Genomic DNA, 22460 nt, shown 5'->3' with positions numbered 1-22460 from the left:
GTGGCGCACACCTTTAATCCCAGCACTTGGGAGGCAGAGGCAGGCTGCATTTTCTGAGTTCAGGGCCAGTCTGGTTTACAAAACGCCACATAGAAACCCTGTCTCGAAAAATCCAAAACCAGCAAGATATATCAGGTTAAGGAGCCTAAGGGGCATTTAACTCCATTTCTCCATGTTTGCCCAGTAGTGGGCACTTGTTTGATTTTATTTTCTAATTTTCATGTTTACCCATAAAGGGTTTTTAGCCTGCAGTGCTGGTTTAGTGGTTTTGTCTTGCATTCGCTCCTGAGAAACGTGTTCTTCAGTTTTTCGTTTTTCTTTTTTTTCCCTTTTTCTGAGACAGGGTTTCTCTGTGTAGTCTTGGCTGTGCTCTGTAGACCAGGCTGGCCTCAGAACTCCCAGAGATCCGCTTGCCTCCGCCTCCCGAGTGCTGGGATTAAAGGCATGCGCCACCACACCAGACATGTCCTTGCGTTTTAAATAATAACTTCATACAGTGGTCTCAGTGGTTACTTCCGGATTTTTTGTCTATTTTTCAAGACAGTTTGTCCATGTAGCCTTGGCTGTTCTGGAGCTCTGTAGGGAGGGGCGTCCTTGAACTCCCACCGTGTGCTACCATGCCTGGCTCGTTTTCAGATTTGAAATCTCAGTGCTTTCCTGCCTTTGGGAATTCCTGGTGAACAAATTAATGGGAGGGCCTACCTATGGAAACGGACGCCTTGAAGCTTTCCGTGTTCTGAACAATTGGCATCTTAAATGTAATTGGGAATGAGCAGGGTCTTTGTTTCTGTATTTTGACAATTTTGATTTCCAAATGCATCCTGGAGTGATCCATTCCCCCACCTTGGTTTTGGTTTGAGACAGTTTCTCTATACCCTTGGCTGTCCTGGAACATGGTATCCCAGGCTGGCCTTGAACTGCCTGCCTTTGCTGAAATTAAAGGCATGTGGCATCTCACCCCACCCCCACCCCACCCTCGCCAGGTTCTCACCTGCTTTCTTACAGAACATAACCACCAAGCATGTAATCAACCACAACAGGCTGCGCTGTTCCCATCCAATCACTAAGAAAATGCCCTACATGTTTGCCTACAGCCCAGTCTTAGAAGGGCACATTCTCTGCCGGGGTGCCCTCCTCTCAGATGATTCTACCTTGTGTCCAGTTGACAAAACTAGCCAGCACAGAGGGACCTTCCATTGATCCTCTCGTTTTTATCTGCTTTGTTGAGCTTTCCTTCTAGAGTTCTGAATAGTTTTTTGCTGTTTGTTTCTTATATCAGATTTTTTTTTTCTCACACAAGTCTTGATTTGCCTTCTTTGTTTCACTCATTTTATTTTGATCCCCTTTTAAGTTTCCTGATCAGTTTTAAAACCCAGCTGAAATTCTTGGTTCTGTATTTCAACCTTTTCGATAGCTTTTCCTAACCTTTCAAAGGGGCCATGCTGCCGGGCTGTCTCCTATTGCGTCTCTGGATTGCCTTATGTATTGGGATGGAGATGTCGTTGTCTAGTGGACAGGGGAGGTGGGTGCGCGACAGCAGCCTTCTTAGGGGTTACTCTCCAGTACTACCCTCAAGAGAAACCAAGTGGCTGTAATCTGGGATGGTGACAGCGTCCCTCTTCACCCTGGACACACACGCACAGCCAGGGCTACAGAGCCTGCACAGTATGTAGGCCTCCCAATCTCCTTAAATGCCTTTTCCGTAAGCTTAGCCGTCCTGTCACCTGTATTGGTTTCTAATACTCTTCTTTCCTTGGGATCCTGTCTCCCTTTGTTACCAAAACTTTTACTAAGTCATTTGGAGGAAAGTTCTAGTGCAGTAGATCTAGTTTCTGAAGAAAATGTCAGGATGTGTATGTTGGTGTTCTGGTCAGTTGGTTTGTTGTTGGTTTTTTAAATTTGTTTTGTTTTTGTTTGTTTTCTTTCTTTTAAAAGATGTATTTATTTGTTATGTTTACAGTATTCTGCCTGCATGTATGCCTGCAGGCCAGAAGAGGGCACCAGATCTCATTTTACATGGTTGTGAGCCACCAGGTGGTTGCTGGGAATTGACCGCAGGACCTTTGGAAGAGCAGCCAGTGCTCTTAACCTCTGAGCCAACTCTCCAGCCCTCTTTTTTCTTTCTTTCTTTCTTTCTTTTTTTAAACTTGACACAAGTTGAGATCACCTGGGAAGAGGGAAATCTTGAGGAAATGCTTCCACAAGGTTGATCAGTAGACAAACCTGCGGAGTATCTTCTAGATTAAGGGTTGCTGTGGGAAGGGGCAGCCCATCGTCCTTGGTGCCACTCCTGTCCTCATGGCCCTGGGGGGTATGAAAAAGCACGCTGAGCAAGCCACAGAGCACACTAGGACCTCTTCCTCCATGGTCTCGGCTTCAGTTCCTGCGGCCAGCTCCTGCCTTGAACTCCCGCCCTGACTTCCGTTCGTGGTGCACTGCAACTGTAAAGTGAAACAAACCTTCTCCTCCCTAAACTGCTTCTGGTTGTGGTGATTTTGTGGTTTTGTTTGTTTTTGTTTTTGTTTCCGAGACAGGGTTTCTCTATGCAGTAGCCCTGGCTGTCCTGGAACTCTCTTTGTAGATCAGGCCGGCCTCAAACTCATAGAGATCTCCTGCCTCCACCCCCAGTGCTAGAATTAAAAGCATGTGCCACCACACCTGGCCTGGTTGTGGTGTTTTTAATCACAGATTGGAAAGCAATTTTTTAAAGAACATGCCAAGGTATTTCCCAGACTGGCACCTTTTCTTAAAAATTTATGAGAGTTTCATTTAGTCTGAATTCTTGTCACCACTTTTACAATATGTGTTGGCCAGGGCACTGGCCAGGTGGTGGCAGTATCTTCCTATAGCCTTCATTTATGTCCTGGCGATGGGTGCTGAGCATCTTGGCTTCATACATTTCCTTGGTGAAATGTGAACTTCAGTGATTTGTCTGTGTCAGTATTGCTTTCGTACTGACGTTCAAGGGTATAAACTCTTGATAGGTGTAATCATTCACCTGTGTCCTGTCTTTCAGTGCGCCAGGAGCTTAGAGGAAACATTTTAATTTGTTTTACCGTTCCAAATGCTTTGCCTTGCCTAGATCATGCTGTCTTTCATGCTGTAGCTAAGAAATGTATCCGGTTTACACACACAATCTTCTTCTACACTCACTTTTAGGAGTTTTACATTTAAGAAATGATCACACCCATCTACCTGGGTGGGTGGAAGCACACATTCGGGCATACATATGCAGGTCAGAAGTGATCACACCGATCTACCCGGGTGGGTGGAAGCACGCGTTAGGGCATACATATGCAGGTCAAAAGACAGCCTGTGGATATTGGTTCTCTCCTTGTAGCTTGTGGGTCCAAGGGATTGAACTCAGGTCATGAGCCTTGCCGGGCCAGTTGTGCTCTTTATAATGTTATATTTAGAATCTATGATTAGCTTGCAGTTCTTACAATAGTGGGTGGAGTGTATTGAAACAGGTACCCACTTGTCCCAGCACCGTTTGTTGACATGTTGTCTTTATCGACTGAAATGCCTCTCGGACTCCATCATAACCACCCTTGAGTTTTATAACATAACAATGGCGGCTGTTTAATATTTCTTGGACATTTTCCAAGTTATGTCACCTAATGTATTTCTACACAAATCTTATAATCGGTGCACATTAGTTTTGATTGGCATCTCAGGGACCATATCAATATGCCAAGTACTGATGTCTCAACAGCCTTGTTTTCCAGGTTGAGCACGGCAGTGTATATGGTCATGAACCATCATGTGGTTGCCAGGAATTGAACTCAAGACCTCTAGGAGAGCAAACAGTGCTCTTAACGGATGAGCCATCTCTCCAGCCCCATCATGGGGAAGTGTTTATGTGTGTGTTTTTAGATAGACACAAGGCTCTTTGGGTTTTCCATTTTTATTCATTTCTCTTTGAGTGAGTTTATTTGTTCTCCAATGACTTTTCAAGAACAATACTTACTGAATTGACGACCATGGAGGGGTCAGAACTGTCCCTTTTGTTCTTCTTGTTTTATCAGTTAGTCTAGCTAGATTCTTGCCGGTAGCTTGATCTCAACTCACTTTGATGTGCTAGGGAGACAGATAACTTTTAGATGACATCACTTTCCTGGTTGCAGCGACTAGGTACACACTGTGTATATATTTGCCTGTGCTAGCTTAAAGCTTGCAGAAACTTCTTGTAACACTCAGATGGCCCTGCTGTCTGGATTGAACCTACACAGAATCTAGATTACAAGCTGCCATAATCGGTGCGTGTTGGAGTAAGAGCACATGTTACTCAGGAAAAGGCTGGCTGGCCTTGGCCAAGCGAAGTCCGGCTTGGGAGTTCAGCTTGGCTGCAACGAATTTCCATGGCCCCTCTGATCAAGCCAGAGAGCAGCCTGTGTTCTCCACTGCCTGGGCCGCGTCACCCTGCCAGCCTGTGAGGTGAATGAGTGAGTATTTTGGGTAGCTGGGATAGCCTTTCAATGCAGGTGCAGCTTCACTGAGGCCTTTCTCGTCACGAAGACAGTTCAGATGTGGCAGCCCCGTGTTAACTCTGATCTCGGATGTTGGAAATGATAGGTTAGTGTTCCTGCTAAAAACCCCAGTAAGCCCATATGCTTTGCTCTTTCGGGGCACTCTCAGGCTTAGTGCTGCCGACTTCATAGACTCAAACGCTATCTTCACCAGTTTACCACGTACCGATGCCCCTGCTGGGAGTGCTACTTGGGTAGCAGGAGATTAGTATTTCCAGGTCTCGGCTTAGGAAGCTTGTCTTGTCTTTTCACATATATTGAGGGCCTGCTCTAAACTCTCTCTATACATAGACCGATCATTTCTCTGCTGAAGCAGCTTAGAGTCCTGCCTGCCCTGACTGTATGGCACGGGCCCTTTTCTTCAAATTCTGTCTTCAACAGTTTGAGCACCTCACCACGAGATGGCGCCATTTCAACATTGTCCTTTTGCGTGTCCGTTCACTCCTGTGCAGTTAATGTAAAAAGATGGAAGAATATTATTGCTTTTCTATTCATGTTGCCAGATTAGAAAATCAAGTACATATATATCGTTCCATTAGGATAATTATATTTTGAACAGTTTAATTTCTGGTCTCAGACGTGAAGGCTAAGTCTTGACTTCTGTTCAATATTTGAAAGCACTGTTTCTTTGCAAAGTTGTGCTAACCACGTATGGCAAAGTATGTAGCTAGAGGATGTTTGAAACACAGCCCATCCAAGTCCAGAGTGAGATGCATTATGAATGTCCGATGAACAACAACAGATTTTGGAGACTTTGTACAATGGAAAACAAAATCAAATGGAGAATTTTCATCTTGACTGTTTATAGAAACAATCATGTATTATATTTACTAGGTAATTAAAACACTATGAAATTCACCTGAGCTCCAGATAAGTCTTTTCTGGCACCATAAGTGATGTGTCAAGATACAGAACACTAACACTCCGCTCAGAGCTCAAGTTTTTTGTTTTATTATTAAAAGAAATAATTTTATTCAATAGATATGTCGATGAGAGTACGTTTACTAGAGAAATGAACAAAAGTATCTAAAAAGATTTTTTTTTTGAGACAGAGTTTTTCCCTGTGTAGCCCTGGTTGTCCTGGACTCACTTTGTAATCTAGGGTGGCCTTGAACTCACAGTGATCTGCCTGCCTCTGCCTGCCTAGTGGTGGGATTAAATGATTGGGCTACCATGCCTGACCTCAAAAGATCTTGTCAACACTGAGGCTAAACAGTCACTGTTTTGTTGATGTGATTCTGAGTTGCTACTATGTAAAAGGTAACTTTATCCATAACAGAAGAAATGTAGTCAGATGTTACATGCACAGACACATTTCATCTTTATTTATATGTGTACATGTATGTGTACATGCATGTGGATGTGGAAAAGGGATGCCTGTGGTGACCAGAGAGGGTGTAAGATCCCCTGGACCTGGGGTTACAGGCAGTTCTGAGCCACATGACATGGGTGCTGGATCTGAACTCTGATCCTATGTAAGAGCAGCGGGCACTCTAAGCCATCTCTCCAGCCCTACAGTGAGCTTTTATTTTCCCAAAGCTCCTGTGACACAGCGGTGACACCTGATACCTCATCATCAGCTATTTGTGGCTTCAACTTCTTGCCCTGTCATTGTTTAACTTTGTACAATATTTTTTAAACTGTGAATAAGCTTCTGTTTCCATATCATAAAGAGCAATAGTGCCTACCTGATATTAATACTACAATGATTAAACTAGAAAATACAGGAGAAACACTAAAGCAGTTGTGAATAAGTAACTAAATGCAAACATAATACCAGCTTATTATGATTTCTTTTTAGCCAAAATAATCTTGTATTACATTTTCTAGAGTCTGTATTACTGTGCTACTGAAAAATGAAAAGCTGTTTGTAGTAGGACAACAAGAGAAAATAGAGTTACTGCCAGATAAGAAATTTGCTACAGTATGGAGCTACTTTAAATACCTTCAAAGTGTTAACTTAGACATTTAAAGATGTTCATTTGTCCATAGTTAGAACATCTATTGAGTTCCTTCTGTATACAGTGTGAGTTGCTGGCTAATGTCAAATGCGTAGACTATGTCCGAGTTCCATCAGAGGACTCAGCTACAAAACCTCCTTACAGATAACAACAGATGGCTTAGGGGGACGCCCTCGCTGGCTAGCAATGTCTAAGCACAAGTGTTTCAGTTGTGTCGATGATGGACTTGTGCTAGAGGGTGGGTTGGAAGTGCTTTAAGGCGGTGGAGGCGGTTGTAGGAGGACACAAGAGGAGAGCACTATGGGACCAGGCTACTGCATCTTGGGTTCTACACCCAGGATGGAGGGGAGCATGCCTTCCTTCCCCAGATAAACCAACAGTTACATAAAGCCACAGACACTCAGCACACAGATGCAGGAGCAATAGCTATGCCAGCTTTACATTCCGGAAAGATCCAGTTGGGAAGAGATGAGGAACTGTTTAGGCTAAGAGAGTAGTGGAAGGTGATGGTTTTATCAGCACTCCAAGGAATAGAAACAGTCTTTCTGAGAGCCCACTGGCCCACGAGAAATGAGGGTGTTTGACATCTCCGTGATTGAGGAATAGAGGGAAGAACACCTTCCTCTTCTTCTTCTTCTTCTTCTTCTTCTTCTTCTTCTTCTTCTTCTTCTTCTTCTTCTTCTTCTTCTTCTTCTTCTTCTTCTTCTAGAACACCCACTTCTTCAGCTATTGGAGCAAAAATAAAATGTATCCATGTAGGGGGCTTCATGCAAATCCTGTGCTATTGTCAGTTTGCAGCAGCCATCTTATATTTGGCGCCTGTAGGTGTGAGATTCTTACTGGGGAGCTGACAGGAATGCAGAAAATGCCAGTAAGGCCCGTAGGGACACCATCCCAGGAACTCATCAGCGGGATAATGACGAAAGCAGCACATTTCTTTTTGAGGATCCATTCCTAAGACACAATGTGCTGTAGATTCATAATGTCCTTTCAATACCAACAATGCTGTTTCACTAGAATTATTTCTAGTGAAATGTTAGCCTTTGCTATTTCTTACTTAACATATTACCCTGTTTCCTTTCCCTTTGACACTCTGGGGACTTTGCCTCTGCAGCTACAACGTGAGGGATCTGTGTGGTGTGAGGTACTTGGAAACGGACTTTATATTCTTAAGTGTTTTCTTTACAGTTTCCTGTCCTTAAGTATTTAAACTTCGGAAGAGCTGAGGATGTGGGTCAACCTGTGGTTTTCCTTTCTTCTTGTACCTATCGGCCTCTTTCATGTCCTGCCCCTCTCCGACTTTCCACCAGAGGGCAGAACCAGCCCACCTAATAACACCCAGCTGTGACGCTCTTCAGTTTTTCTGGTGAAATTTTTTTGGGCTTCTTTCAAATGGTTGAGGGACCGCTGTCGAGGTGCCCAAAGCTAAGCTCTGAGGCAGAGCTCTGCAAGCCACCTTTTAATGACTTTGGATCTCTTTGTTTTTTCTTTGAGCAACAGTGTTTTCATTCGAATTAAAAAAAAAAAAAAAAAAAGGAAAGCAGCAGCCTGCCTTTGGGGTCAGCTGCGAGGATTAAGTAAGTGTAGACATGTGTGGAGCTCTTGAAGTCAAGTTTGGCGTGTTGTATGCGCTATGCAAGAGAGAATCCTTGTGGCGTTTATGGAAATAAGAGTTTCGTATTACGTCGGGCCTATCTGGAAAACAGCAGAGTGAAAAGGTACTAAACAAAGCTACCTGTTTTGGGGGCTCAGTTGTGTGTGTGTGTGAGGCTCTACTTCTATGTATAATTTCCATCCACTTTGCCTCCCACTGAAGAAGATAAACTCTATTTCCTTTGTTCATTGATTTCTCTCAAGTGCTAGAACAATGCCCAACAGGTTGTAGGCTCTCAATAAATAACTGCTCAATAAGCAGAAGATTAATAACTCCTTGCTACAGTTTTGGTCTCAATGCCTCCCATAGTCACACAGCTGAGCTTTGTCTCCACCCGTAAAACCATCAGGAGAAGGTGGGGTGTTTAGTGGGAAGGGCTTGGTGCGAGAAAGTTAGGTCCTTGGGATTATGTCTTTAAAAGGGATATTGGGACTTCCCTTTTGATTCTGAGCTGCCTGAGGAGGCAGTTGCTCTGCACACTCTCTCCTGTGCCCAAAGCAACATGGTTGAGTGACCATAGAATGAAACCTCTGCAGCAGGCAACCAAGATAAGCACGTCTTCTTTTAAACGTGTTGTCTTGGGTGTTTTTCATAGTGATGGAAACCTAGCACACATATCTGCATATTGACGTAAGAACACAGGAAGTTGGTACCACTCTCCCAGGTCACAAGGATAAGTAGAGTCTGTTGTACCTTAGCCCAAATCTGTTTAAACTTAAACCCCATCATATTTTTTCCCATGGGGCTTTGCTACCCTGAAGACAGATTCAGAAGTTAATGAAAATGAGCACCTAATTGACTTTTATAGCTGGCCACCTGCCTGAGTTTAGGAAGAAGGAGGTGAGGCACTCCTTGCAGTAATAACTTGTTGAGGTTATGTCTACCAGTGCCTAGATGGAACAGGGGGAAAAATTAACTTCAGGCACTAGAACACTCAAGTCTAATGAATATTCCTAACAGACTTTCATAAAAGCATTTCTCAACTATCTTCCATAACCAAATGGCATCAGTGAAATATAAGGAAAAATAAACACATAAACACATTTTAAAACTGCTTGAAAGGTGGATATATATGTAATTTCAGCACCCATGAAACTGAGGCAGTCAAGGCTACAAGTTTGAGGTCAGCCTGGGATACACAGTAAACTTAAAGCTAGCTTTGGCTATCTTGAGAGACATCTCATGAAGGAGAAAGAAGAGGAGGAGGAGGAGGGGAGAAAAAACTTAAAATTAACATTTGGGGAGAACAGAATAGCTGGCTCACAGCCCATCTTCCATTTGTCCTTGTTGAATGCCTGAGTTAGGGAACGGAAACTGGTAACTGTGGCTAAACAATTCCTGTGCTTTGGTACACAGTGTCTTGTCTGTTGGCCAGGAAGATCAGTCGCCTCTGGGAACTTGCTAGGAATTCAGTCTCATTCCAGACCTAAAGAATGGGAAAGGGACATTTTAACAGTATCCCTGGGTGACTTGATGAAGGCGTGAGCAGCCCCACTTTGTAATTACAGTCAAACTGCATAACATAGCTGTACAAGGGCGGATGCCCCTTAACTAAGAAATGACCATCTTAGCATGTTTCAGAAAGCACTGCATTGGGAGAAAACTTATCCTGGACAATGTAACATTTCAAAAAGGGGGCTGCAGTGGAGAATTGCATTCTGCGTGGTTGTATTAGAAAGCAAAAACTGCAAATGTATGTATTTCTTCTTGTTAGGGACCTCTGCTTGCGCCAATGTAGCCCAAGCTTTTACAGTTTTGCAGGGAGGGTTTTTGTGTGGCTTGCCTGTGAGAGAGGGCTGACTTCACTTTATTTATAGGCATCTGTCAAGGCTACCTTCCGCTCTGTGCGTGAATCATCAAGATGTGTTTCTTAAATCCAAGCTGGAGGCGAGTAGCCAGGCAGGAATCCGTGGAGCTGTCGTTCTGCAGGATGGATGGCTTGACTTGGGTTATAAAACTCCTCCACCTGTGAAAAGTCAAAGAAACTTGAAGTGATGTTTGCACATATGGTTCAGTTCCATGGAGATACACAGAGAAAGCTTTACTGCCTACTGTGTTGTGTGTGTGTGTGTGTGTGTGTGTGTGTGTGTGTGTGTGTCATAATTTTACACAAATATCCATTATTAAATACATACTATACAGGCATCATTTAATGGCATTTTAATGCAACTCAAGTGTACATAGTAGTTTTAAATAATATTTGTGTTTTATTATGTCTTTTCAAAAGTTTGTAGTGTTCACATATAACCTTCTAGTGTATATGTATACAAGTGAATGTCTATGTGAGTGTGCATGAGTGTGTTTGTGTATAAGTGTGTGTATATATGCACGTATGTGGGAGTATGTGAGTGACTCTGTGTGTGTGTGTGTATCTGTGAATGCATACAGATCTTTGTAACTATGCTTGTTTGTTATTTTTGCAGTATTGGGAGTTGACCCAGGCTTTGTATGTGTACTGGGCTGCCCTCAAACTCACAGAGATCCACCTACCTCTGCCTCCGAGTGCTGGGAATGCAGGCATGCACTAACACGCCCAGCTTCAAACAAATACTTAAAATTCCTAAATGAATAGAATTTCACATCCATCTTATTTACTCTTGATTTTTAACTATCTTATACTATAAAATGCAAGAAGATAATATATATTTACTCTTCTAAGATTTGCTTTGGAGGTTAGTATATGCTCGATTTTTATAAATGATTCATATTTGTTTCAGTATAGACATTGTTACTTACTTATTAGATGTAAACTTGTTTCCATGCTACTCAAATATATCACTTAAATGTTCTAAATTCTTATTTGCTTTGAACATATTTATTAATTTGTATTGAGATTTATTAAGTGAGTTCACTGAACTAGTAACTTTACTGGGGGTTGTACTAGTTTGTCTTTCTTTTTTTTTTTTTCCCATGATAAACACTATGACCAAAAGCAACTTGGGGAAGAAAGGGTTTGTTTCATCTTACAGATAACATTCTATCCTCAGGGGAAGCCAGGTCAGGAAGTCAGGGAGGGATTTGGAGGCAGGGTCTGTAGCAGAAACCATGGAGGAGTGCTGCTTACAGGCTTGCTTCCCCTGGCTTGCAACATTTATTGTATAACTCATGACATCATGCTCAGGTATGGCACTGTGTGGAATGGGCTGGGCCTTTCCACATCAGTCACTAATCAAGAAAATGCCATACAGGCCAAGCGGATGGAGGCAACCCCGCCACTGAGATCCCCTCTTCTCAGATGGCTCTAGCTTGAACCAAGTAAATTATGGAAATGTGGGTGACTCAAGACAGCTGTAAGCCTTGGCAACGCCTTGCGAAAGCTACATTCTTAGAGCTCCCTGCATGGCTGGCAGGCAGCTTGGCTGGTTGGAAAGTCTCTTCCTAGCAACTGTTACTCCTTATGTTGCCTTGGAAGGAGGCTTAGGAATCTTGCTTAGCAGTTTCCTGAGACTTGTGAGTTTTGTTGACTTCCTGAGCCTTCCAAGTTTACTTTCAGTCCTAAGAAGCCCCTGTCTTCACTTCAGAAGGGAGTGTTTCAATTTGGAGAAAAGAACTGTACAGCAATTTTCCTGTTTTTAAGGATGTTGCCCCATTATTTTGGGTAAAGTTGTCACTGGGATAAAGGAAGCTGAAATAGAATTCAAAGTTCTCTATTACTTGGAGTATTTTTGGTAAGGAAAAGGGAGAATCTGAAATGGGGGAATCTGGAATTGGATGCTCAGTAAACCCACAGCCAGGGAAATCCAGTATTTCAGGGTTCACCATAACTTCCTGGGCAATGTAAGCAAATTCATTTGGTTTGTTGTTGTTGTTGTTGTGTTTTGTTTTGGTTTTGCTTTGTTTTTTCGAGACAAGGTTTCTCTGTGTAGCCTTGGCTGTCCTGGACTCACTTTGTAGACCAGGCTGGCCTTGAACTCACAGAGATCCGACCTGCCTCTGCCTTCCAAGTGTTGGGATTAAAGGCGTGTGACACCGCCGCTTGGCACAAATTTATTTGTAGCTGACGGGGAGATCACAAACTGTTGTGTATCAAATAGACATCATAATTTCTCTTAAAGTTAACTAAAAGATTCTACATCAACTGTAATTCTCCACATTCGATATCTTTCGGCTGGTGATTCTGTCAAGCAGCGATGAGGAATCCTTGGGTCTGGGATTTGAGCTGAAGAACATAGGGAAAAACTCTCGTACTTTGCCTGTAAGCTACTTAAGCCTTATGAGCCCAGTAGCGAGGTAATTTCTGTGCACTAACAGAAGCATGTACTGAGTTAGAGGATGCAGCCATCAACTGTTTCGATTAGCTCCTCCCTCTACGTCTACTTTGTTGAGTTGTGTGTTAATATTTTCATTTTATTTAAATGATCTTTCTACTGAACTATTTCTTTTCCTGACTCGGCACATTATTCCCAGGGAAGAAGGGTTTGCAGAGAAGCCGGGATAGTAAAGAGCTTGCGTAATTACTTTAAGCATGTTTTCTAGCACATTCTTTACATTTCCCACCTGTGGGAAAGAGGGTGCATTTCCCAGAAATGGCTGGCTTTCCATTTCTCACTCCTTGGACATTTCCCATAATTCCTTTAGCCTCTGTCTTTACCTACTGGACCCTCGGTACATCATGGTTTGACTCGTGCTATTATCTCCCTAGTCCCCTCGTGACAGGCTCTCTGTCACATCAATTACACATGCACAGACACTGTGAGAATAGATTGTTTGCCTTCTCTCGATATACACACTGTTTGCAGTTGATCCTTCCATATCTCAATCATATCTTACTATTTACTTAATTAAAAGATTGGTTTCTATGCATTCGCTAATGAACGCATTTCTGAATCCAAGGCCCAAATGCTTTGCCGGATAAGCTGCCATTCTGGGTGTCAGCCATGTAACCTTAATTGAATTGAATTACCCCTGAGAGTTAAGTAAAATGTTCATATCTTTACCCAGAGAAGCAAAGTGATACACCCTTCCTGCCAGGAATAGCTGCAGGATGGCGCTGTGAAGAGCAAGTATTATTAGGTGGCTGAATTCCATAGGACCAGGCAGTCTTCAGGCAGGATGCAATCTTAAATGTACTTTAGCCTCATTAACTCCCCTTTATCCATTTGACAGACACACGGCTGTGTGCACATGAAGTCTCCGTCATGAGAATTTTATGCTTTACTCCCAGAAGTGGAGATATTTTTGGACAACTAATAGCGGAGTGGCCTCTACATTTCCAGCTCTTAGTTAAGCAGTTTCTAGGGGGCAGACTCACTGAACCCACTTAATCCCTTTGTCTCTGTACCCCCTCCACCTAACCAAGTGTTCAAACCACTTTATGTTACGTTCTCTTATTTTTATAAATGCTTATCTGAGGATCCACAGAGACTAAGTTACTTAGTCAAATCTATCTGACTTGCAGGAGGCTTGAGTGTGTAAAAGCTTCCCAAGAGCTCCGCCTACACACTTAGCTCACGCTCATCTCTGGCTTTGCAAGGCATGTTCTACCTGCCATCCCATGATCTGAAGTATGGCTGTAAACCCAAGTATCTTGTCTTCTAAACATTTACCTGCTGGCCCTATTACTAAGTGAAATAATATAATATGGCTTGTGGGAGAAATTTTGTATTGACGAGAAGATATTTGGGGGGAACTGAAGCTTATCTCGATACATCTTAAATTAGATCTCTAAAACCCCAGTGTCCATCTCCTTAATCTATGACTAAGACTGACCTTTATAGAGAATATTGGCTCCTTTGTTCTCAGCCCTGGAGCTATTGACAACCTTCTCAAATGAGAGGGAAAAAAAATGAAGAGCACTAAGCATGCTATGACGTGGAAGTGAGTCACAGGAAGACGATGAAAAATGCATCTATTTCCAAATGGCCGTTATATTTAGAATAATCTACCTTTCATCACAGAGAGCACGTGGGCAGAACTGTTATGACAAATATCACATTCTTTAATGTACTCTCAGAATCTTGCAGATGATAGCATTTTAAACAGGACTATAGGAGATGAATATATCAGAGATGAAACGATACTTTAAATGTGACTTAACAGCACGCAATTGGCTCTCAGGATGGGGATTTTCTGCGTTTTCACAGAAGTATATGTCCAGTTAGGGGAAGTAATTTGTATTTGTCATCATTCCCTGCAGTTTTGATTTTGTTCCAGGTTTATCTGAAGTCTTTATGATTATTCTTTAAATCCACTTGGGATGTATTTAGAACAAGGTCTTCTGTTGTGTAACATCATTGACTTGGGATCTTTTATAAAGTAAATCTCCACTAACAAGAAATGACTGATGATGTTGAAATAGTGATCATATTATCCAAAGTGACAGGCTTATTCAGGCAGAATGAACATGACAGGCTTTACTAAGATCTTTGTACTTATTGTAAGACAATATAACTTTGAATAATTTGATTGTAACTGAACACTTCAGCCGGGAGAAACATTTCTTAAAAATTCTGTCTTCATAGTTGGATGTTTTCCTTGTTTATAATATGATACCAACATACATTAATTAAATCATTCTGGTATCTTAGTGTGTGCATAATGTCTGTACAATTAATAAAATAATAAAACCAGAAAGCTTGCAAGAGCCTTAGACTGACCAAATGTTATCCAAAGTTAATAATTTGTCAAAATATTATTTTTCTCTCTTTCTGAACTTTGAAGGTTGATTCATTTTCAAAGCATCTTTAGTTAGTAGAACATGCTATATGTTGTTTGTTTTGTTTTGTTTTTTGTTTTTGAGACAGGGTGTCTCTGTGTAGCCTTGGCTGTCCTGGACTCACTTTGTAGACTAGGCTGGTCCCAAACTCACAGTGATCCACCTGCCTCTGCCTCCCAAGTGCTGGGATTAAAGGCGTGCATGGCCACACCCATCTTATGTGTTTCCGTTGTTTTATTTTATGGTTGTTTTTCTTGCTTTATGGGCACCATGTGTGTGCAGTGCTCACCGATGGAGCTGCACCCTCTGGAGCTGGAGTTACAGTTGGTTGTGAGCCTGTGTGGGTGCTGAGAACTGAACCCTGATCCTCTGGAAGAGCAGCCAGTGCTCTCAACTGCTGATCCATCTCTCCAGCTCCAAAGATTTTTTAGAATGTTTAAAGTAGTTTTTAAAGCTCAGGAGGTAAGAGCAGTCTTTTATTTAAAGGCATTTGAGAGCACCGGAGAGGTGCGGTGAGGACAGTTATTGGCTGGATGCAGGCTAACCTCTCGAGGCACGCACCTTCTGAGTTCAGAGAGCTCTGAAGGGAGATGGCAGCATCAGTGGCAGCAGTGTTGATCATTCATTCATTCATTCATTCATTCATTCAAGAGATTATTATACATGTGGTGCTGAACTTTGTTAAGCATGGGGGATTCATCCTTGAAGATGGCAGATGCAGGCACTTTCCCCCTCACAGAGTCCAGAATGGAATGAAGCAGAAATAATAAAGTATAATCAATTTTATAGAAACCTTTTTCTTCACCACACCCAGGCACAAGCAGATTGGATCATTGACATTGCTGCAGTTTTCCTTGTTGGCCTTAATAATATTCTGTGTGAGTCCATTTATACACACACACACACACACACACACACACACACACACACACACACCCAGGCCCTGGTTGGCAAGCGCTATGGGCAGGCAGTGGTAACTGTAGGTCAGTGGGTACGGAACATCAGCTATGCTACCTGACAATCTGCAGCGTTTTGTGGGGCAGTAGAAAACTGACTCTCTTTACTAAACAGCTGAGGTTTCAGGCTCAGCTAAGATTTGCATACATTTAAGACATTTGTACTAGGCTATGTCAACTTTGTGCTTTGCAATGGCCTATTTTTCTTTTCAGTTCCCAAATCCATAGCCACTGGGACCACATATCCTCCATCTCTCTGTCTTCATTGACCTTCCTTCAGGGACACTGATCCCACCTGTCCTGGGCATGAGCCCAGAGGACATAAGAGCCTCCTCGTCAGCAGCTCCCATCCCAGTTCCCCTTGTTCTGGCTTCATTGCCGTGAGTCTTGTGTGCCTTTTTTTTATTTGTGCTTCAATGGTTCAAACTTAAACCCAGGGTGGGGGTGGGGGGCTGGAGAGATGGCTTAGCGGTTAAGAGCACTATACCGGCTGCTCTTCCAGAGGTCCTGAGTTCAATTCCCATCTATAATGTGATCTGATGCCCTCTTCTGGCCTGCAGCTGTACATGCAGACAGAGCATTGTATCCATAATAATAAATAAATAAATCTTAAAAATAAAACCTAAAAAAACCTGAACCCGACGCAGCTGCTCCCCACCTCCACCCCCACACTAACAGTATTTTTTTTGCTCTCTGTCACTTTGCTGTGTACCACTTCAATACCACAGGGGATGAGTGTTGGCTTTGCCAATGACTGCAGGGCAAACCATGACCTGTCAGAAACTAGCACCTGTCCTCAGGCCTAACTGGCATCATTTATTTGATGTTTGGCCTTTTTTCCCCCTCCTCACAAGCATCTTTTAATTTGGGATCTGCCTTCTACGCTTATAGGCCAGCAGGTCTGTCTGGAGTAATAGCATTATGAATCCAAACTATTAATACAGGCTGCCTGATAATCTTTCAGTGCATGTGTATATATTGTGTGTGTACACATGTGTACCTCTGTGTGGGAACACCATATTAACACTGGGGGGTTTTCTCAATTTTTCTCCACCTTATATGTTGGGGCTCTTTTTTTCTTTTTGACTCCAGAGTTCACCAATTTGGCTAGTTTAATTATCTGGCTTCCTCTGAGGCTCCCTTGTCTGTGCCTCTGCCTCTGCTCGGGACTACAGGCAGGGTACTATGTTCACCTGGGATCTAGGTGAATGCTACAGCTTTAAAACCCTTTTTCTTATACTTACATGGCACATACCTTACCAAAGATGGCATCTCCCTGGTCCCAGGAGAACTTAACCTGTTTTTTGCTTCAATTCTTTTTTCTTAATTTCATATACTTAAGCAAAAAAAAAATTTAAGCCCTGGGCTGGAAACAGCTCAGCGAGTAAAGTCCTTGCTCTGTAATCATGAAGACCTATGTTCAGACTGCTAGCACCTATGTAATGTAACAGTTGCGTGTTGGTGTGGATCAGACAGGTGGATCCCAGGATCATTCTGGCCAGCCAGGCTAGGCTCAATGAGTCTGTTTCCAAAGCTAAGATGAGAGTGACAGAGAAAGACTTCAACTTTGACTTCAACCTCTAGCCACCACAACCTATGTCTATAAACACACTCCCCCCCCCACATGCTTCTCTTGTACCCAACCTCTCCCAGAAATGAATATATATATATATATATATATATATATATATATATATATATATATATATATATATATTTGCACACCTAAATTATTTGGTTGAGAATGTGAAACTGTTTGTTCTGTAATTTCACAGTTGCTAAGGTTTTAAAATGCTAAGCAAATGCATCTTAACATGGAAAGTTAAATTAAACTTAAATAAAGCCAGCCATGATTCAGTATCGACACCTTCAACTTAAGTCTTATAAAGCTAGTCAATTGATTCAATCAGCAAACACACATGTTGCATAACCAGTATGTTCGAGGCACTGCACACAATAGAGTGGAGGAATTGGTTCCTGCTGGTGAGAACTGGTGACATCCTCTGAGACTTACTGCTGAGTAAGATCACCCTTTCTAGCTCTTTCAGAACTCTGGCTGGGTTGTTCAACTCAGCTGTCTGGCTCAGAAACTCCTCTCCAAGCTGACTGATTCAAACAGATTTCTCTCAGCTTCTGAGTGAATTGCTCTACTTGGCCTTATACTACCTGTCAATCTGCTCTAATCTTCTGGCTCCTTCTCGTTCTCTGGCTCATTCTGTCTTCATTTGTGTGTAGTTTGTTCTCTCTCTGCAACCTGTCTCTATACAACTGTCCTAATAAAACTGTCTCGTCCTTCTCTCCATCTGTGCTGCTCTCCTAAAGTCTTCTTCCTGCCTCCTCTGGTGAGTTAGGCATCTCCTAGCTCTGACTCATTCTGTGAAATCTTTCTTTGACTTGTCATTTTGTCTGCCCCTCTATTAGACATCACTTTCAGGGACTAGAGAGATGGCTCAGAGGTTAAGAGCACTGGCTGCTCTTCCAGAGGTCCTGAGTAACCACATGGTGGCTCACAGCCAACTATAATATGGTAATCCAATGCCCTCTTCTGGCCTGCGAGTGTACATGCAGGCAGAGCACTGTATACAAAATAATAAATAGACATATTTTCAAACATTGGTGCTTCCTTTTACAAACTAACTTTACCTTCATTCTTTAGGAGTAAAGGTGTGTACTAAGGGTGTGTCCGTATTCCAGCCAGAGGGATTTAAGGTGTGTGGCATGTCTGCTTTCCAGCTGGATCACATAGACCTAGGTCTTCAGATGTGACCCCCTTGCCACAGCACCCATGTTTCTTCATAGAAACTCCTTTACATTTCAGAGATGATTTGCATCTATCATTGAATATTCTAATGAGTAACTGAATGTATATACTTGCATTTTCAGAAGTTTTAAGCTTCTCTAAAACGTTAAGTTGGACTTTTATATTTTGCTATATCCTGGAGCACAATGATACTTTCTTTTCTTCCAACATAATTATTTATCCCTTCATCTCATCATTTTACCTGTGACCAACTAATCAGCAGCTACATTTATGTAGGACTAACTTTATTTCTATTTTTGTTTTTGTTTTTAAAACATTTTTAAATTTAATTAATTTGTTCAGATTACAACTCAATTGTTATCCCATCACTTGTATCCTCCCATTCCTTCCTCCATCCCGCTTTCACCCTATTCTCCTCCCCTAGGTCTATGACTCAGGGGGACTTCTTCCCCCACTATATGGTCATAGGCTATGAACTTTATATAGTGATGCTGGGCATGAGAGATTTTTGTAAGTCCGAGAGTCTGAGACAGGGAAAAGCTCATTTTGGGGGTGAACCAAGCAGGACTGAACAGAGGAGAATAGATAAGAGGATGGACACTCTGGACACCACAGGAAGAGAAGTAATGTGGTCTGGATGGTGAGGAATGGAAACAATGATGAAGAAGGACAGGGAGGGATCTCTAAGAGACGATGAGGGTAGGAGTGGCAGCAGGGGAGGGAGAGGAAGTGACAGGTCTTGGGTGTGGCACAGTAAGGAGGTGCTGTCTGTGCACTGCAGCTGTGGAGGAAAGGGTTTTTTTGGCTCAGTCCCTATGTGCTCCTGGCCTGTGGCCATTACTGAAGTGCTCACTTGCTTCTGTTGCATAGGAAACAGAAAGACACACAGGTAGGAGCCAATGCAGAGACCCCATTTTCTCTAACCAGGCCCCACTTCTCAGTCTGTGCTAGCCAAAGGGTTCATGCACAGGGGTTACCACCTGCGGACCACTCTGTCAACACAGGAGCCTTTTCAGAGGATGCATTTTCAATCCAAGGTGTTGTAGGAGTCTGATGGAAAGCTAAGTTGATCAGAATAAAGCCAACGTATATGAGGGCCCATAAACCACGCAAATGTTTTGTGTATCATACAGACATAGGGTGAGGTCAACAGCATTGTTGGTGGTATGGAAAAATGAACCATTTGGGGGCAGATGGAGTTTGAGTTTAGTTCTTTCTTTTTACCTAAACATACTTAGCACCTGTGTACACCTCAACCTTCATTGTGAACAAAATGAGAAAAAAATATCAAGGGATAATATCAGCAAAATGTATTAAATAATATCCAGACATTAAGATCTTATAGTGGTTTTCATTTTTGGTCTACCAGAACATTTTTTTTTAAAAATCCTCTTTGTAAGAAGACTAACTGTCTTCTGCATCTCATTCCTGTAATTCTTCAGTGTTTGATGAAAAAAAATTTCACAAGAGAAAGAAACAGAGGACCTATGATCAGCCATTCTCAGAAAATTCTTTCATCTTCTCCAATCTCTTTAATATCAGAGATCTTATTCTTGTACAGTGATACTCTTGTGATACTTGAGGAACAGATAAAACTTTAGCCATAAAAAAGTGAGCCCGAATCCTTTTTTTTTTTTTTTAAGTCTGGCATACTACCTGTAGCTCCAGGAGGGCAAATATTAGTGGCTTGATTTGTGTGCCTCAGCTGTCAGAGGACTAATGTCTACAAATTGATCCTAATTTAATTGAAACTTATGACAAAGAGAGAAGGACCAAAGGGAATTACCTCCCTCTCACTGGGTGAAGATGTATCTTATTACAAAGTGGGTGGCTTGGTATAGCAGCTGCCTCCCCCCATTTATATCTGCCTAGGGTCCTGTAATAACACTTCATGAAAAGGCCATTGAATTTTTCTGAATGCTTAATTTTCTTTTTCTTTTTCTTTTCTTTCCTTCTATCTATCTATCTATCTATCTATCTTTCTTTCTTTCTTTCTTTGCTTCTTTTGAGATAATCATAGAGGTTTACAAAAATCTTTAGTTTTATTAATGCAGTATGTCACCTCAATTGATTTTCATTTGCCAAATCATTACATCTAAGTTGGTTACAATATGCGACCTTTTAATGTATTGTTAAATCCAGTTTGCTGGTATGCATCTGGGAGTCTCACATCTATATAGTGTTAATCAACTTCTCGTGGCTATGATGAAATGCCTGCCACCAGCTACGAGAAAGACCAAGAACTTACCAAACTCAGCTTTAAAGGTTCAAGAGCATGAAGAGGATCTCATGTCGAAAGGCAGAAGGTGGAGCATCTGTGGTGGGAAGATCATCTCTTGGGCCAGCAGAACTGCCAGTAGGATGTTCCAGAACTGAGCTGCTCCTTCTGACTGGGCACCCATAGGATGAATACGCATTACAAACGGGCTTTATTACATTGGCTTGCGTTAACTGTGCTGGATACTCCAACAGTGGCTGTCTTCCCTTTGGAGGGACACAGCCCACAAGCCTGGATGCCTCAGCAGTTCTTATCTGACAGATGGCCTGGAGGGTTCAGAACAGGGAATGCTGTCTCATGATCCCTTCTAAGGCCCACCCTAACCACCTAGGAAACTCTCACTAGGGCTGCTGTCTTAGGAATCTCGACTATCTCCATTGGGTCCAGTCTGGGGACCAAGCCTCTGATAAAAATGAACATTTTGGAGACTTTCAAAGACACCCTAACCTCAGCTCTCCGCCTCTGGTTTCCAAGGTACATGTCCATCTTACATAATCAAGAATCCGGTATTATTGGGGGAAAGGATTCAAGACAGGGTTTCTTTGTGTAGCCCTGCGTATCCTGGAACTTGTTCTGTAGACCAGGCTGACCTAGAATTCAGAGATCTGACTGCCTCTGCCTCCCAAGTACAGGGATTAAAGGTGTGCATCACCATCACTTGGCTTAAGAGTCTCATCTTAACTGTTCCAAAAATGTTGACAACTCCAGGTCAACCTTCTCACTTGAGACTCTAGGCGGGCTCTCTCAGCTGTAAGTATTGACAGTAATATGCTGTGGCTGAGACATAGGCTCTCAAGGCTTCACACGGCCTTTCCCCTATAGCTTTGTAGGTCTTTGAGAAAGTATATGGATGCTCTCTCACTTTTTTTTTTCACTCTGGCCTGCAGCTGTCCCCTGAACATAATGCAAGTGCCTGGCACTACTTTTAAGCTAGTAATTAACTCCTGAGTTAGTGTAATGGAGTTGGAAATCTCTTATTCTGAAAGTCTGAATACTAATTGCATTTGAATGGCTTTAACTACTGTTGGCTCAAACACACTGGCTATTTCCATACTACATGGGCACAGCACTGCTTTCTCAGTAAAACTTATTTTTCAAATTCCTTTCTTAAAACTTACAATTTATTATATGCACAACACTTCAGCTGCTACAAAACTAGAAACGTATTCTAAACTGGAAGGTGGTGGAGACTATTGTATCTTTAGTTATTTTATATTCATTGGTCACTACTATTTAGATTCATTATATTCTTTAGGCTTTATGGTATGCATTTATACAGAGCACAGTCACAGTAAGTAGATATGTAAGTTTTCTCTTTCATGTGTTTCATGTGTGTGTGTGTGTGTGTGTGTGTGTGTGTGTGTGTGTGTGTGTGTGTGTGTGTGTTTGCACGAGCCTGCACCCCTGAACCCTTGAGATTGATACTGGGTTTCTTCCTGGCTCACTCTCCACTTTTTTTTTTTTTTTAAAGATAGAGTTGCCCTGTGTAGCCTTGGCTGTTCTGGACTAGCTTTGTAGACCAGGCTGGCCTGGAACTCACAGAGATCCACCTCCCTCTGCCTTTGAGTGCTGGGATTAAAGGTAAACTCCACCACACCAGGCCCACTCACCACTTTATTAGTTAAGGTAAAGTCAGTAGTTAACACAGAGTTTGCAGATTCGAGCT

Source organism: Acomys minous (genome assembly GCF_964271855.1).
Source record: "Acomys minous genome assembly, chromosome: 3".
Classification (NCBI taxonomy): Eukaryota; Metazoa; Chordata; class Mammalia; order Rodentia; family Muridae; genus Acomys; species Acomys minous.
This window is presented reverse-complemented; position numbering follows the sequence as displayed.